The sequence below is a fragment of the Patagioenas fasciata genome, chromosome 1 (assembly GCF_037038585.1).
Source record: "Patagioenas fasciata isolate bPatFas1 chromosome 1, bPatFas1.hap1, whole genome shotgun sequence".
NCBI lineage: Eukaryota > Metazoa > Chordata > Aves > Columbiformes > Columbidae > Patagioenas > Patagioenas fasciata.
This window is the reverse complement of record NC_092520.1, coordinates 39109803-39125856: the sequence shown is the minus strand read 5'-3', so window position 1 is coordinate 39125856 and position 16054 is coordinate 39109803.

Sequence of the window (16054 nt, the reverse complement as noted above, 5' to 3'; positions counted from 1 at the left end):
AAATTAGACAATTGCAAATACGGGCTTAAAAAGAGTAGTGGATATAATTGTATAACAATGCAGTACCTATTAATGGTCTTATTGTTTTGTTCAGGTTTTTTTTTTTCCTAGCTGTTTTTTTTAACATTAATTTTTCTAATTGTTTACTTTATTCGATTCTTTACAAAATACTGAGTAGCAACTTATTACTATCCTTACAGATATATTCTTATCGAATAGTTAGGCAAAATGTGCCTTCAATTGATTGTTTTGTTTACCTATTCAATGAAACAAATATTTTAACTAATTTTATGACATCCTTCACTAGCATGTAAGAACTAATTCATTAACTATGTTATTAGCATCCAGAACACAATTTCTGGATGTTCCTATTAAGAATAAAGTAATTAATATGCTTATACATGAACTACTTGAAAGGAAATTGTTGAAACCACCAAGGATAACAATATTCTTTTGTGGTGTAAACAAAGGCAATTCAATAAGTGTAACTTGTTAGGAACTAATTTAACCTGAGCACTACTTAGACTACCTTCAAAGCAATATGTGGTTTATAAACATACTCAGCCATGCAGAACAGGAAATGTCAAAGGAAAAGGCTAATGGTTTCATGGGAAAGCTTAACAGGCACATTATATAATAAGCACCGTGAGGTTTGGCAGCTCTAATCTGTTGTAGGTAACCTTGAAACTTGCAAGGACGGGCTGGTATATTAGAATGTTTTATTTGAGTAGTCATAAAATAAACTGTTCTGACTTTATAGACATGTTTGCTTAAAACAAATTATCAGATCATGTCTCAAAAAGGTTACTTAAAGTAGTATCTTCATATAGTCTTAGCCAGAGCAAAATTTGGTTTTCTTCAGCCTCTGAACCTTTGCTATCTTTTCTGCATGACGCAGATCTTAATAGACATTACAGGGAACCTTGGTAATGAAATTTTTACTTATGCTTTGAGGTATGACCCTTTGATATATAGAGTTGTTTTTTGATGAAAACCATAAATAATATATGGTTCAAAGACCTCCCACCCTTTTTTCAACTGCACTTTGGGCTTTTTTGAAAAAAAAACAAATTAATCTTCCTCCCTCCACTGATACCTCATTAAACTACTAGGTATTTCTCCTCATGGACACAACTTATCAAAGCAGTTTCAAATGACTTAGGTTAGTTCCACAAAAGATTTTAGACATGTCAGCCCCTAATTCTTGGGCATATTTTCACTTTATGAAATTTGCTGCCCAAGTTGTATGCTGTTCAATTAGTGAGCTGCCAAGGATCGATGTTCATCTATGCAAGGAGAAATTAAGCTCCTAACAGCTCTTCTGTACACTGATAACTTGTTGTGGGTGAAAAAAACAACAACAAACAAGCTCTAAATCTCTTCAGGACTTCATGAAGCACTCTGGTTACTTCTCTATACTTCTGCAGAGTACCATCTCATACCCTAGAGAACTTTCCTGTCTAATTCACAGCAATGATTAAATTAAGCAGTAGGAAGTTGGAGGCAATAAATTGTCAAAAGGAAGAGAGGGACTTACTCTCTACTTCCTTACAGCAGTAGGTTCATAATTCATAGAATCATAGAATCATAGAATCATAGAATCATAAAGCAGTTTAGGTTGGAAGGGATCTTCAAAGGTCATCTAGTCCAAACCCCCTGCAATAAGCAGGGACATTTTCAACTAGATGAGGTTGCTCAAAGCCCTGTCTGGTCTTGGATGTCTCGAGGGATGTGAAATTGTGGGCAGCATGGGAGATTCATCTGTCTGTATTCTTGGGTCAGACGCCTTTCTTAGACTTCTGAAAAAATAAGCCTGAAGCCTTCCTTGAACCTAATAATCTATTTGTTAGAGCAACTACTAGCCATGTGGAATAGCAGAAATATAGTATTGTATATATTTCTATTGTCATGTTTGAAGTATAATTCTCGATGTTTGAAATAGTCTGCTCAACTAAATATTTTTTAAACTATTGATTTTCTTGGAGATGTTCCACTGGAATATATGCAGAACAGTAAAACCACTAAATAGGTCCAGATCTTCATCTGATCATTATCTAAACTATCAGACTGCGGGATCTACTTTCCTCAGTAAGACCACTCCAACTTCACCCAGTTTGTATTCCTTTCTTTAAAGAAAATTCCATATCTTTATTAGAATACATTTTTCTCATGAGAATTTCTTAGAGACTACTGCTGAATAGATCATTTGCAACGTGGGATAGATGTTCTCTCTCAGTTTTTCTAAATAAGGCAGAGAAGAGAGAAAACCTAGTGAGTACTGGATGCGTATAGCTAGAGCAGATGAATATTATTTTTTTTTTTCTGTACTTGATCTCATCCTCTACTTACTAGACTGTTAAGATGAGAAGAATGATACCTTTTCTTTGTCCTTCATGTAAGTTAGACATTGAAAACTTCCATTGGGTAGGCATTACAGGCAGATTCAGAATAAGAATAGAGAGTTTCTAATTCCTGCTGCATTTGGAAGCTGATCAGCTCATCGTTAGTTTTGTGCAGGACCAGAAATAAGGATGACAAATGGAAAAAGAAAAAAAAAAATCAAAACAAACCAACAAACTAAACAAACAAACAAAACAAAAACCCTACCAACCAACCAACCAACCAAAAACCAAAGCCAAACAAAACCAGAGAAATCATTAATTTAGGTATTTGCAGGTTTAGGCCGCAGTAAAATTTCGAAAGAAAAGTGCGTGGTTTAAATGTCCACAGTAACTACATGTTTTAGCTAAACATCACTCTAAATGTGCAGATGAGATTTGACTGCCTCCTGATTCACATCAAAGAACAGCAATATCCAATTCTGAATGTCTGTAACAAACACATTAATTGAGGAGGCTTTTGTGTTAGAAAGAGATAAAGTAGACTTGACATGTTGGCATGACTCAGTTAGTAAGCTATATACTTGATTGCTTCTGGGTACTCATGTCATTACCGGTTCTGTTCTGTTGTCCACATTCAGTCAAAAGTTTCTTTTGAGTGCAATAAAAGATTTCAAAGAGTGTAAGAAGAAAGAAAGAGATTTGGATGAACAGAGAACTAGAGACATGAAGCATATTTCGGCTAGGGAAGAAAGAAGCTACATGGGTATCATATTAGCCCAATATTTTGCAAAGAAAAAATGAAGAAGAAGAAAAATGAAGAAGGAAAAGAAGAAAAAAATAAAAGAAAACAGAAAAAAGAAAGAAGGAAGAAGAAAGAGAAAAAAAAAGAAAAAAGGAAAAGAGAAAGAAAAAAATAAAAAAGGAAAAAAGAGGAAAAGAAAGGACCAAAAAAAAAAAAGAAAAATAAGGCTGTGCAGTATGAATTGTTTCTCAGTGTGGTCTCTGCAACTGTGACTTTGTAAAAACAATAGGAATATTTTTTTTTTATATTTAGAACAATGACTGCCTTGAATGAGAACTTCTGAAGTCCTTACATCTAAATTCTTATATTGTGCAATATACATTAATTCGTATAAGGAATATTAAAATTATTTTATAATAAATCATAAAGAATTTTCTACATATTTTTGAATTCTACATTTGATGCTTTCTTTGCAGAGTTCTCTAAGACAACAGAGAAATGAGAAAGGAAATACGTGATTGTAATTAGAACATTAGTCTCACATAAAGAAAAATATATTCTCTTCCCTACTGTTCAACCTTGTTTAGCAGTTAGTCCTGTTTGTCTTTGACTGCGGGATATCATATCATAGTTTGAAAATCTGATTTTACTGAAAATGTGTTATCTTTACTGGCCTTGGGACACTACTTTTGCTTGGAAATTCAGAAAAGACTGAGCTATAAGTATGCTGAAACTCATTGGAGCAATATTGTCAGAATGAGAGCAACCATATCTGGTTTCAGCACAGGAGTGAAAAGAATGCGTTTAGCCTAATGTTCACCTCTCATTTTGATTTTTGGTCATTAGGTTGGAAAGCAACAAAGGCAATTAAAAGTTTGCCTGAGTAAGTGCTACAAAATGAGGCTCACAATACACCAAGGTAGAACTGTTGAAGTAGTGTAAGCTCTGAGAGGTACTACTAGAACTACTTCTAAAGTCACTGCAGGGTGTAGGAATTGTAGTTACTGGAGAACTGTCAGACAGTATACCATAGTGAGAAATGGGATGAGGGAGGAAAGTTATCTATTTGCATAGGAATCTAGAAGATGTAAAAACAACACAGAACCCCCCTGTTACAGAGTTTCATAGTTGTTTTCACAGGAACTGGTACATCTTATCTTCATATATGCACAGGCTATTGAATGAGAACTATAGACAGTATCTTAATTATTCCCCTCCCAAAAATATCAATCCTCTACAGAAAACATCAGCTTTACAGCTATTACAGAGTAAATCTGTTATATGGAAGTGGGAAAGAGTTATATCAGTTTAAATCTCCTCTATTAGCCTATTTCAAAAGAAGTTATGCATTTAATTACTATTTAGAGTTAGGCTATCCTATTCCATACACATATAAATATATGTTATAATGAGGAATAAAAAATAAGCTGTTTTTGCCCATGCATCAAATTGACCCAAAGTGTAGTTGAAAGGAAGAGTATCACACTGCAAAATTAACTGATTTGATTACATGAGGTCAACCTGATTCAAGGCATGACAAGTCATAAAACTTTAACAACTACTGAAAAGTTCTTTATTCATCACGTGCTCATGAATGGACTTGAAGCACTTATCAAGCAGGTCATTCCTTTCTAATGTGTTCATGATGGCACTTGGAAAAACTGTATCTTAACATTTCTGCTTATGTTTATTAATTTGTTTTCAACAAATGCTTTATAAAATAACCTGATTTGTGAACCATGCCTGGGGATTAACTTATGCAAAGTTCACCAGCTATTAAGAAAAGCAATATAGTTGATCCACCACCAAATAGTGACATTTAGCTTTGAATGAGTATAAATGCAATGGATTTGCCAGTGGGCAAATGTGAAATTAAACTATGGGGTTGTTCAAAACTGAACAGTTTTGTATCCATTCTATTTGGTTTACTGTTTTGTTGAACTATCATGAACCTATTAGTTGGTTTCTGGCAGAAATAGATATCCTTTGTGGGCAAAGAAATTGTAGCCTAATTAGGCTAGTCACTCTATGGCTTTCTTAGCCAGATACGTGTATTTTCAGCCTCATTTCTTAAACAATGGGTAAAAACTTGGTGATTAACATTTGTTATATAACATGGATAAGATTCAATTGCCTGAACATAGGTGTCTACTGTCATTTGAGACATTTTAGGAAATCTTTTTTTGTCCTCCAAAAGGATACATATCTCATGTAAGACTTCTGTCGTTGTCCCCAGCTTTAGGTGGTTTTCTCCAATAAACCTGGTGCTCTTCTCTTCCCTCAGGTATCCTGAATGGCACTGGCCACCTGCAGATGAGCCTTGAATCCCAAACAACATATAACTCTGTGTATAGTCTCCTTTAGCACAAAAAATATATTTATCCCCAACATAACTCCATGTTTCTATCATTTTCATCAGAAGAGAGAGAAAGTACTGATTCTACTTTGCTTTTGAACTGGCCACAAGAAAACTTAGTGAAAAACATTAGAAACTATAGCTAATGAAAAATATAAGATTGGTGAATATTTTTAGATATTATAAATATTTGCAGATTTTATACTGGACTTGAAAAGGCTTGGAAAAGAGTCATAAAGCCATAAAGCAGCGGAGTTTGAAACAGACCCTTGGAGGTCAATTGATACAACTTCCTTCTCACTCAAATCAGGGCTGTCTTAGATCAGGTTTTTTAAAACTCAGCAAATGTAAGTGATCAAAATCTAATTCGGATAAGCAAGCAATCCTAGTATTCTGATAGCTCACTGTGTATCACAGATAAGAGTTAGTATTAAGATTCAGAATATGGAAAGCACTTACTTGAGTCACTATAGAGTGATGAGGTTAAGACGACTTCTTCAAGCCTTCACATATTTGCCCTCTTACAGCTTACTCTGTGACTTAGTGATACACTAACTGCCTTTACATCTTGCAAGCGCTAAGCTGCTTGTCTTTCAAACAGCTGTGCAATTGCACAGTGTTTAGTTAAATATTTCCTATATCCCAAGTGTTTCATAGTAGTAGTGCAAAGAAGACTGTTTATAAAAGTTGCCAGTTTTTATCGGAAAAATGGTTTGCACCAACTTTTGTTCATTTTTATCCAAAATGTCCTCTTTAGAGGCTACATCCAACCTGAAAAACAGTCCTGAATGATATATCGCCCAGGACTGGCAACTAAGCAAGTGACCATTGTGGGGCGGGGGGGAAGAAGGGAACAGAACAGGCAAAGAAACCAAGCAAAACATTCCCCATGTTCTTGTCAATAAATATGTATAATTAGTTAATAAAAAAATCCACAATGCATGTCTCTTACAGCATTCAAAAAGTGTTCTTTAAAATTAGAAATATGTCTTCATGTTCCCGATACAGACAATTTGACAAAAAACTTGAACATGAAAGAGGTTGTAGAGAGAGAAAAACTAAGAGACATAAATAGGTAGCATAATGTAGAGTGGAAAGTTCAGAAAAACAGAAACATAAAATATAAGAATCAAATAAAATTTCTCAAACCATTAAAAAGGATCTATGAAGGCAGAAATCTAATTAAAAAGAACTCCAAACTTAAGAAAGAATGTTTCATTTCAGAGGATTATTCAGAATATTATTTCCATCCTGTTCTTTCTGACAAATGCCAACAATTTCAAATCAACAAATTTCTAGTATATATTCTTGATATATTTATGCTTAGGACACCTGCTAAGATAACTCAGCATACTAAAATTTTGGGGATTTTGAGATCCAAAATGGCAGAATTTGTTATATGAGACATTTCTTCAGCTGAAAGGCTGACATTGTGTTATTTGTGCCTCATACAAAGAAAATGTACAATGAAGGAGGAATGTTAGCCAAAGGTTTAAATTTTGTTAGATATGTATTAACAAAAATAATATCTGTTTTAAGTGAGGAATAACAGATATATGGTAAGCTTGACTTCCTGCTGTGTAGCTATGGATGTTAAAATCATCCTTTATTGTGTGTTAGTTCAATTTTGTTGTTTGTGGTGTTTTTCTTGGAGCCCAAAGGACAAAGAAAATTATTCATTTTTCTGTTTATTAGTAGGGATCTGTCAATGTATTATATGTAGCACCTTAAGATTTGTAATTGCTTTGGAGAGATACTTTACCAGACCTCCCCAATGGGACTTTTGTAGAAGGTAAAATATAGTAATCAGAGGGCAGATATTTCTTTTATTTAGTCTCTGAGTGTTTCATCATGCATGGTGACTCAGAACTGATATTAACCAAAAAAAAAGGAAAAACCTTTAAAGGCTGCTACTCTCCATAAAGTAGGAAGGAAGAGAACCCAAACGGAAGCTGAATATTATTATAAAAACAAAATTTAACTTAGTTGACTGTATCAATTTAAGAAAACATATCTCTGAATCCCTTGGATTAAAAAAGAGAAAAAGAGGAAATTAAGCAGAAGCATCTGGCAAAAATGTTAAATGATTGATTTGTGTCAACTTCCAGCATCAGGAAGTTGAGAAGATATGTGCTTTGGAACTGGTCTTTTCAGGCAGTGGAGGTGAGTTGTTGTTAGATAATGAGAAGTCAGATGGAGCCCAAAGTGATACACTGAAGAGTAAACATTCATGGAAACAGATGGTTGTCACCTGAGAGTTCTTTGGGAGGACTTAAAATGAAATAGCTTAGTTACTAACAAAGATGTGAAACCAGTCATACAACCAAAGCAGCACAGAAATAAATCGAAGGTTCAAACAGTGTAGGTACTTCAATACCAAGGTATTTGGGATGATTCAGGAAATTACAAGACAATGAGTCTCGACTCAGTATTTAGGAAGCTCGTTGAAGCAATAATAAAAGATATAGGTAAAACAACAGAATGAGCATAAGGAACAAATCAAAAGGGAAACAATATTTCTGATCCACTTAAACTCTCTAATAGACTGACATAATCCTGGATCAGGAGAAACACAGCAAATGTATTTTATTTAGAATTTCAAGAAGTTCTTAGCAGGTGCTTTCACTAAAGACTGTTAATGACTATATGGTGAAAAGTAATATTCTTGGTTGATTAAAAAAAAAAAAAAAGTTGAGATAAGAGAAGAATTGGAGAGGGTATGGCTCTTTTTCAACATGTCAAAAAGTGAAACAGCTAAGAAAGCAGCCTGGCAGGTTCAGATTAAGACTATTATATCTCTTACAGTAATTACTGCTAATGAGGTAGTAGACTATATTTAATATTGACTTAATATTAAAATAATATGGTGTGAGATGCCTTTTGTTCTGTTCTTGATAATTTAAAATATGAGGGTTATTTGTTTGGGTTTTTTTAGAATGGAGATTAAAAAATAAACTACTGTCTCTAATATACTTCATACTTTAAACCAAGAAAAACTTTACGAGCTTCCAGAAGTCTTCTGAAGTGGAAACATTATACACAGTGAAACAAAAGTAGCTAAAGATCAGATAGAAATGTCACAACAGTTGTAAGGAATCAGTTCTGCTTGGGGCATTAACTGAAGTAGAGTTATTCTTATGCACAAGCGTTTGCAGATTCAGATCCTTAATACAGGCCATTAGAATGCTAATTATGGTGAAAATATGAGTATTCTTATGAACTGAATAAACACAAACTTAGGCCTTCCCAATGCACCTGCTTCTCAATCATATATAGAATAGTTTTCTCCTAATTCTCACCTGTCAGATAAGGGAAGTGAATACAAGTAAAATTACTTTTCTCAACATGAGTAGAAAAGGCATAGTCTTAATTTCTTTTGTTTATAGACATTTGTTTGTTTTACAGCATTAACTAAATACAGAAACTTATTTTTAATGTGAGGTTTCTCTTTGGAGGTGGATTCTTCCTTTTTACCTGTGCATTACTTATACAAATTTGCTTTTAGAAGAATTCCCCTATGACTAGGTTTTGGATTCTTTATGCTGCACTTAGTGAACAGCAGTGGCCACAGTATACTCTGGACTTTTGGTCCTCTCTGTGTCTACAAAAAGCATATGTTGAAGCACTGCATTCACACAACAACCCTCCAGCATGTTTAACAGAGAGTGTCAGCTGAATTCAAGTCTTATTCTGGTATCGAACTAAGAAATGGCCAAGACTTCTTGTTGTACTCCAGAAGTCCAAAGCCGTTGCAACTTTGATAAGCAAAAATGTTGTGTTAGGCATAAAAGCAGGCAGGAATGGAGGTGAGCATGGTCATCTAAAAATGACCATGATGTTGACCAAGTACTTGACATGCACAATTCTCTGCTGCAATTGAAATAATTTAGAATCATCCCAAAATGTGTTCTAAGAGCACTATGTAGTAGAAATTTTCCTTGTTTTAGTGGTACTAGCTCACAAACCTCTACCTTGGTTATTTTTTCACTTTCTGACATGACAGTGTTGGAGCCCAGGAAAGAAAAAAAGGCAGATTTTTTTTTTTCTTCTCTTTAGCTATAGCCATCACAACCTCAAGAGAAAAAAAAAAAAAAAGGAAAAAAAGAGAGACAAACAGAAATGTTACAGCCGAAATAGCTAAGATGGTGGAAACACTTTATATCTTAGAGAAATAAATTAACTATGGTGCACTTTCAAATTAAACCAGAAAATAATAATTTTGAATATGTACCAATGAATACCTATAAAATTATTGAAGAATCTTGATATAGTGAAAATCAGTATTTTTATTGTGTTGGATAATTGAAGATGAAGCTGCTAAATCATTAAAAAAGATTGTATCGAATCAATTTCTGTCCATTTTTAACAACATAACTGCTATCTCAGATTTATACTCTAAAGCCCCGGCTTTCTGTAATAGAGAAGGAAGCTGAAGAAATCTCCATTGAAAAAAACAACAACAACAACAACAAAAAAAACAACCAACAACAACAAAAAAACCACACACACACAAAAAAAACCAAACACAAACAAAAAAACAGAACAAAATAAAAACAAACAAAAAACCCAAGCAAAACAAGATAAAAAAACAAAAAACCCAAGCAAAACATCATTCAAACCCAAAAACCTATGTGAGGAAGAAATCTGGTGTGAATGTGGAGTCTTTGTGCTACTGACTGGTCCTACATTCCTCCTGCAGAAATGTTTAGCTAAACTTTCTGATATATTGAAGGCTCTACATCTGGACAAAACCAGATCAAATAGTTTTGAAGAACCTAAATCCATAGAAAAACATTAGTAAATTATTAAATAGGATAGTCTTCATATTTTAATGATATAGTCTTGTCACTGCAGTTCAGATAATGTAAAATGTCTTCAAGAAACATAAGACTTGATTGCTATTGCCAACACTTACAGTTTTTCCTGTGTTTCTATGTAGCATAAGAGAACGTGGCTCTTTCTCATCTATTTCATGGATTTTGAAGAAACAGAAGGTTTGGTGTAACAGCCCAATGTATTATGCTTTCTCTGACAGCATAACGTCAATTTATAGAATTACACTGGCAGTAATTTTTATTATTGTTGCATTTATAGTTTGAAATGTGGGTGAGAGTAGAGAGCTAGTAGGAGACAGTTGCGTGTTTTGAAGACCCACAGAATTTAGAATTCAAAGGATAAAATTCTTCAAGACTGTACAATGAACTAGAAGGCTAACCTACCTGAAAATACTGTATTAGTGATTGTGAACTGATATCACAATTCCGACTTTTCCTAACTAAACTGATTAGATCTGCTCATGTTATTTAAATACATTATGTAAAGTCAAAGAAGAAAAATGAGGAAACCTTTTTTTTTTTTTTCCTAAAATATGTACCTTTAAAGATTTACAGTTTATCTCTTTCCTCACAGATTATAGTTGATTATAGTCTCACTGCCATGACTGTGATGTCAGTTCACAGACACTAATAAGGCAATTTTGAATTGAGTAGTCTTTGAATTTAGCTGCACAATAGGTACTTGGAAGGACTGAAGGAGTGAATGCACTTCTTTTTAATTGCAATTGTATTAAAATTTCCTGGACCTTTATCCATCTGCAATGTTTTATTACTGGTAATGAAGTGCAAAAAACCACTAACTTTCCCAACCATGCTAGTTCCTTAAAGTTTATCTGTATTTTCTATGAAAACACAAAAATTCTGTCATAAGTAACAAAAAGCAGACAAATTTCCAGACACTAATAAACAGCATGAATGGTCATGTTTGGGGAAAAAGTCAACAAAACATCACACCCATAAATGACAAGAAAATTGTACCTGCTTTCCAATTTCCACCTATGGCTAGCAGAGTACAGGAAAATAATAAAAAAAAAAAAGCTGAAATAAAAACATAAAAAATAGGCGAACTCCACAAATCCTATGAGTCCAAAGTTACAGAAATTAAAAACAAAGCAAAACATGGATGGTGTAATTTTTGCCACAAAGATTCTAATAGTTAGGCCTCCTAGGTACAGCTGTTTTACAATTGTATTATATTACAGGAAATGCAAACATTTAACTATCTTTGAGTGCCTCACTGCAACTTTGTGGAATAGTTCCTGTATGATTGATACCCTTTCAGAAGAACCATTAAAGTGTGCTTCAGGGACTACACAGAATACAGCAGTTTCTTTAATCCAGTGGTTTGGGGAGTTTGTAAGGCTTAAAGTCCATTATCACCAGCTTCCCCAGGTTATAAATTCTTAAACAGCAATAAATGACAAAAATTTCCAGAAGCTATACTGCTGAATTTGTAGTCAACAAACGTAAGCTATCCTCTCACCTTTCTTTATATTAATATCCTTGTCTTTACAATGGGGCAAAGAGAAAGGATTTTCACTTATAAAAAGATGGTTTAATCATTTGAGTATTTAATGTAAACACAAAAAGTACTAACAAATAAAACTTGCTTTGTGATTCCATTAACAGGGTTTGTTGATATGTAACTACATTTTCTTTCAGTAAACAGTAGGGTCATTGTATGCATTTTAATTACTTCTTGCAGTGGGCTCTTGAGGAAATAAAAAAAAAAAAGAGAAAAGGTGATAAATATTCTTAATGTTTAATATCCTTAGCATTTACAGGTGGAAAGCCTTAGGTTAGAATTGAATCAGGCAGTATAAATACAATGATTATCAACTTAATAATAGTGATAGTGGAATAAGTTGAAGGATTTTAGGTGACATTCAGATATCCAGAACTTGGAATGAGGAGTCTGTATTTCCAAAATTCTACATTTTGGATGTGCATATATAATTCCCACATTCCCACTAAGGAACGTTAAAATGTTTCATCTAAACATTTACATAAACATTCTCTTACCCCATTTTCCATACTTTGCAACCTCACTGCTGCATTCTAACAACTAACATAGTTATTGAGACTCCCAAGTAACCATAAGATGCTCATGTCTTTGTCAGATGAGTCCTCTGCAGAAAGCAGAAGCAAAACTTCCTGCTTTTCATGAAATCACATACAATTCATGCCTCCATCCCATTCTACAGCAGGGATGAGAAGTGATATGTTGTGAACACAACACCTGTTCATATGCCAGGCAGCACAGCCACAAGTTTCATTCGCTGAAACATGTAAACTTGTTTGTTAGAGAGGAATTCCTATGTTGTGAGAAAATCAGGAAGAAATAAAAAGGCACTCAAAAGGATCTCATGATGTTGCAGGGAGAGATGAGTGGGTATATGCATTTGTATTCTTGTACTGCCTCTACTTACTTACATAGAACAAAAAGAATTGAAACAAAATGCAGGGGAAGGCAACAGAATGCACTGTCCACCAGGTTAATCAAGTTAGACAACATGCCAAACACCTTTGCAATGTGTATATCAACACACAATAGAGAAGATCAAGGCCAGTTTTGGCACATTTCTGGGTTAGGACGTGACTTTGTTAGATGACAGAATGAATTATTTCATTGCCTTCTCCTTTCCAGCATGTATTTCCCACATACTCCCAGGTTGCCACAGTCACCTGGAAGGATTGGACTCTTCCCATCTCATTTGACTGGTTAAAAAGAAAAAGCTGTGGGACAACTCTAATGGCAAAGGAGAATAATTCTATCCTTCACATGCCACCACTTCTTAAACAGCTACAAAATGATATTTAACTGCACCAAAAGACTGTCTTCCAGAAACAATATGTCTCTGTGATACGAGAGGGAAAAGATAAGGAAAAAGAGAGGAAGTGGGGGGGGAAGCTAAGTGATCTGTAATCCCCATATTTTTTCAGACCTGTATTCACATGAGTGCACACATATATACACTTGAATACACACAGAGTCCATTGGGACTGTGGGTTCTTTCAAGTGCAAGTGATGGTAGCAGCCACTATTCTGCCCTCACTGCTGCCCCTAAAGACCCCTGAAGTGCATCCCTACCTTTCTTCCAGTCCATGGGTTGTCATTTATAGTGCTATGATAGTGGCAGCATCTTCTATTGTGCAGAGTAACGTCCTCTCAGAGAACAGACTGTTAAGGTGTTTTTTGTTTTTGTTTGGTTTGGTTTTGTTTTGTTTTGATCTATCTTGTACCTAAGCATCTCATTTCAAATACGATGGTCACATCTATTTTTGTGAAATTTAAGATGATCAGGAACTGGTTGTAACCACTCGCCACCTGACCATTAACCCTAAATAACTTGTTAAATCTCTTCCAGGATCCATTTTGGGTCTTTGGAACTACTTATTCTTAAAAATGTAACTGCTATGTGAAGGGAAAATACCATAGACAGCATCCGTATCATTAAGTTGATATCACTTAGTGTCAAACACAGAGTTGTTGTTTTTTTTTTTTTTTTAAATTTATTGCAGAGATTTAGTTAAAATGCAATAATTAGGCATTTAGGGAAGGAATAAACATATAGCCATTAGCAAAGAACTTTTACATCCCCCAGACAATATTTGAGACACATAATGGTGGAAGGATTATAAACTGAAATATGGAAACAGGAGACCATCATTGAGATATGTCCGAAGTGTCAAAGCAAATTAAAAGGACAGCTTGGGAAGCCTGATTAGCTGTACCCTGACCTCAATGTGATTGATGATTGCTCTGATTTTTCAAGAATTTAACATCTGCTTTTAGGTGGGAAGGTAACTAAGAAGAAGCAGTATGTATAAATAATTTTCAACTAATTTTATGTACACTATGTATATACCTTTTTCCTACAAGTTAAATTGTGTGCCCGTTACTGTTACGTATAATGATACTAAGAAAAAACAAGAAATAGCTCAAGTTTATGGTGTGAATCATGTTATTTTCCACCTCTCTAGCACACTGATACACCACAGAGAATTCAGTTCCATCTAGAAGTAAGTTTTGTTCTGGACACACACTAAAAGAGGATTATACTAAGAGACTCCTGAGCTATCAGTGAAAATATCAGCCATCTGCAAAAAAAGACTGAAGGTGAAACAAGTTTTAAGGTTAATACAGCAGAAATGTTCAGAGCTATTTTAAGGGGAAATAATCTCTCCCTGGAAAACAAAAAGAAAAAAAGGCCATTTTAGCCTCTGGATTTCTGGAACAGCGTTGCAAACTCCCTGCAGGTAAAAGCATCAGTTCAACAAAAGGTCATTAACTATTTATTTCTATTTATCTTCCATACCTTCAGGAAAGACCAAGTTGTTGTAGGTCATTGTGGGAGGAAGCAACACTGCTGGTGCGTCACTTTCTCCAGAGCAATTTTTCTTCTAGACAACAGGAAAACCCTTGTTGACTCTCACAAACTTCTTGCTACACCCATTGGACCAATGGGCCAATTGGTGTGTCTCATCTAAAATTACATTCCAAGTCCTACAGAATATTTCCTGGTTATTTGTTTTGTTTGGATTTTTTTTGGTTGTTGTTGGTTTGTGTTTTAAATCTATAGTGTCTAAGTATTTTTAAATGCCTGGGGCTACTAGCTCCCAGGACCAAGCTTCCAAGACTACTGAATGTTCAGCTGGGTTCATGAAAGGACTTCATCTTCCACTTATGCTGTCAGTTTCATGGCATAACAGCCCCCAGGACATAAGCCTGCAGCAAAAACATTCATGTGAATGAACTCCTGGGTGAACAGGCATGACATTTGAAATCCTTCCATCTAGAACGTGTTTGGGCTTACTAAAAGTCCCCACGCACAACTCCTACAGCTGCTGTGAAATGATGATTATCACAGTGAAGATTGCTGCTGCAGCTGGGAGTAGCTCAGAGAACTGCTGTATTTGAGGAGGCTGGGGAGAGCCTGGCAGCAAGTGCTAGATGCTTCACCAAGCCGCTGTGTCTGGCTCATTGGCAAAATGATTGCGCCAATAACTAATTAAGCAGTTACCTCCCAGTAACTACTGCCAATATGAAAAGCAAATGGCTAACTCTAATATCTATAAAGTAAGAGCTGGAACATCCAGTATACTGTAAAATTAGTTTTTTTGTTTTTCTTTTATATTTCATCTCTGCATTACATTTTAACATACGAAGTATAGAGCAAAAACCTGTTTTATACTGGTTTGGGTTTTTTTCCCCTTGACCTACCTTTCATGGTTCATTTTCTCTAGCACAGTCCTCTCTGCTGGCATGTGCCATTGGGAATGGTTAGTTTGTTGACAATGTTGACATTTCAAGCCTCAAAATCCTGAGAAAGCACACTAAAATTTTGGTAGTTTCAAGAAGTGACAAGGGGAAAAACATCAGGAGTAGCTGCTGAGCCTCTGTTTCTGTGTCCCTGTAGATAACAGTTGCTGCCCTGTTTATCAGTCAACACCTCTGAGTAATGAAAGAGGTATTATAGTTAGTGGAAGAAATGCCATCACATTTTGAGGATGTGAAAGACTTGGTTTATTCAGAGTGATGCCACTGTTAAAGTGGAGTTGATGGTCACTTTAGTAATCTGCAAGGTCAGAAAGGTTAGACATGCTTTTATGTAGAGAGAGAAAAAAGAATCTGACGCTCATTGTTCACATTGGCAGACCCACAATTAGCTTTGACATACCATCTTTCAGACCTGCATCTGCTGATGGGTTGGAATGAAATAGGACCAAGGTTGTTTAAACATGTTGAGGGATGAGCCCGGAAAAGAAACTAGGAGAG